Below are 3,137 nucleotides of genomic sequence, written 5' to 3'. Positions count from 1 at the left end.
ACGCTTGTAGCGCGTGACTGTTCTGGTATTCCTCCAAATGGTACCTAAGGGTGGTATTCTGCTGGAACGCAGAGTCCAGTTGGCCGCTTAGAGTACTTATTTTAGACACATGAATGTCGCACTGGCCACTATGACACTAGTTTAGCATGACGGGAGACACCGGTTCTGGGTCACAAACTTGAAATATTAATATCTCCACCATGCTTCTAGTTCAGCATCACGTGAGGGGACTGTTTCTGGGAATTTGAAACATATTTTTGACCAGATTTTCATGGGCTTGGCCAGAAAACATATTTTAGGCCCTGTCCACCATGACACTTGTTCAGCATGACTGGGGACACCGTTTCTGGGATCACAAATTTGAAACACATTTTTGACCAGATTTTCATGGACTTGGCCTGAAAACATATTTTAGGCCCTGTCCACCATGTCGCTTGATCAGCATGACTGTAGACACCGTTTCTGGGTCACGAATTTGAAACATATTTTTTTGCCTTTTTTCATGGACATGGGTGAAAATCATTTTTTAGGACCTGTCCACCATGACGCTTGTTAAGCATTACTGGAGACAAAGTTTCTGGGTTCTCAAATTTGAAACATATTTTTAAGCATTTTTTCATTGATGAGGGTTAAAATACTTTTTTGCTGCCTTCTTTGGATCAGCGGCTTCACAAGTGCCTTTTCCAGCTGCTCGAAGAACACCCTCCTCTTGTTCTGCTTGTGAGGCATCCAGTCAGGCTTGATCTTTCGCCATATGACAAAGGCATTGTAGGAGGACACGTCGAGGATATTGTGGAAGACGACCAGGGGCCAGCGGGCAGTCATCCGTCTGCAGCTGTAGGTGCCGACCACCTTGTCTAGGTTGTCCACGCCGCCCTTGTTGAAGTTGTAGTCTAGGATGACGACCGGCTTCCTGTCGCGGCGATCGCTGACTTGGGCCTGCGTGTGCAGGATGCTCAGAAGTAGCACGTTCTTATTTTTCTTTGCCAGGTAGGACACTAGAGTGGCGGTGGGCGTGAAGGCAAACCTGGAGGACAGGACCTGTCTGCCCTTGGACTCGAGCAGCGCCGGCGGAGCTCGGCCTTGTTCTTTCTCACCGTGCCCACCATGGTGAGGTTCCTCTCGAGGAGCCGCTGTCCCAGTTCGTAGGAGGTGAAGAAATTGTCACACGTGACGTTGCGACCGCTCAGTCCCGTTGTCAGATCGAGGACGACGCGCATCCCTGGTTCTTCTCGGGGCCTCCGCTGGCCGCCTTACCGGTGTACACTTGCATCTTCCAAGCGTAGCTGGACTTGGTGTCGCAGGTCACCCACGACTTGATGGCGTATTTCGCCAGCTTGCTGGGAATGTACTGACGTAAGGGACAGCGGCCTTTGGCGAGGGGAGAAGAGATTGGCGTCATTACCGGCTCATGGGGGGGGGAATGAGTGCTACGTTATACATATACTAGCTCTCTCTACGCACACACGCACAGTACCTCTGAACGGGACCAGTTGCTCGTCCACCGTCACGTCAGGCCCCGGGTTGTAGAGGGCAGACAGGCGCACCTCCCACAGGTCCCAGACCTCTCGTATGGCTGCGAGTTTGTCCGTGGCGAGTCTGCTGGGCCTCGACTGGCAATCGTCGAATCGCAGCAGCCTCGAGTACCTGTGAAAGACCTTGAGCGGCATGGTGGCTCGGAACACGCTCTCCGCGTCCCACAGGCTGGCCGCGGCTTTGCCTCGGGACCTGTAGACGCCCGCTAGGATCAGCAGCCCTACGTAGGCGCGCAGGTCGGTGGCATCCATGGCTCGCCAGCCGTCGCCGTATTTTCTCGCCCCGTGCAGATTCGTCATGTCCAGAATTATCCTTTCTATCGCCGGTGTGACGAACAGGCGGACGCGATGTCGCGGGCGTGAGTCGCGGCATAGGCCGTGGGGCCCGGAGTCTCGTCCGGCCCGGCGTGGCAGAGCGCACGGGCCCTGCGGCGGCCGTAGGCCACGGGGGACCATTCGATTTTGCCGTTTTTCGACAGCAACGGCGTCTCCCTCGTCCTCGCCTTCGGCCTCGGGGTCTTCCTCCGAAGAGCGTGAAGATGCCTGGTCGGCCTCGTGCTCGGGGTCGCATTCCTCCCCGTTTTCGTCTTCCAAAACCTCTTCCTCCTCCTCGGAATCGGAATAGTCTTCTTGGTCGACGCCGGAGAAGATCTGTTCTAGGACCTGCACTGCGATGAAACGCACGGTCATGGCTGCTCGGGTCCACTGATCGGGTCCACTGATTGGGTCCAATGAGCAGCAGAGGCGGGGGAGAGCACGCGGCACGGGGGTAACGATGACTTTGTGTGCCGCTGACAATATTAGTAGGGCCAGCTTACACCCCCGTTGCGCCCCTGGGCGTGTGTAGCCGTGTGTGCAATTCACCCGTGCACCACTGGGCTGTCCTCTTGCACACACAGCGGGGCATGTCTGGACGTGTGTAGCCCTGGCTGGCTGCCTGGGTCACTCTGACCCCCAGCGCAGAGCGCAGAGGGGGAGCCTTCAACTCACACAGTACACACAATAACATACACCTCGCTAGTGGCTGCCTGCTGTCTGGCTGGCTGCCTGGGTCACTCTGACCCCCAGCGCAGAGCGCAGAGGGGGAGCCCCCAACTCACACAGTACACACAATAACATACACCTCGCTAGTGGCTGCCTGGGTCACTCTGACCCCCAGCGCAGACCATCTAAACACAGGGCCTGGGTCACTCTGACCGCGAGGACCACAGGAGGGTTATTATACTTATGTTATACACAAACACATTTCACTTATATTAAACAACAGTACCCCCGGGTGGACACTTGTGGGAGGTCCTGCCTCAGAACTCACACTTTCGCATTCCATGGACGGCCCACTGTGTGCAAACGCACAGTCTGCCCCTTCTCAAACCTTTCTAACACTATATCAATAACATATCTGTTGGTTAGGACCACTGTTGCGGTTGAGCATGATACTCATCGTGAGCAGCCGAAAAGCCGGTGTGCTTCGGCATTTGCTTTCCCATCATCTCCCCCTAATGTTGGTATCACGTCCTGCTCTATCCGATCTAGGTCATAGTCCCTGCACTTGGCTGCCAGAGGGGTGCTGTTGAATTGAGGACAAGGTTACGTTCCATTCCT

At 55.1% G+C, this 3,137-nt stretch overlaps 1 pseudogene; it reads right to left on the bottom strand.

The window, feature by feature from the left end:
- Nucleotides 1-583: 583 nt before the first annotated feature.
- On the bottom strand, nt 584-2,467 carry LOC111968206 (piggyBac transposable element-derived protein 4-like; annotated as a pseudogene).
- Between the last annotated feature and the right edge of the window lie 670 nt (nt 2,468-3,137).

Source organism: Salvelinus sp. IW2-2015, linkage group LG8 (genome assembly GCF_002910315.2).
Source record: "Salvelinus sp. IW2-2015 linkage group LG8, ASM291031v2, whole genome shotgun sequence".
Classification (NCBI taxonomy): domain Eukaryota; kingdom Metazoa; phylum Chordata; class Actinopteri; order Salmoniformes; family Salmonidae; genus Salvelinus; species Salvelinus sp. IW2-2015.
The sequence above is the reverse complement of the archived record's forward strand: the minus strand, read 5'-3'. Positions and strand labels throughout refer to the sequence as shown.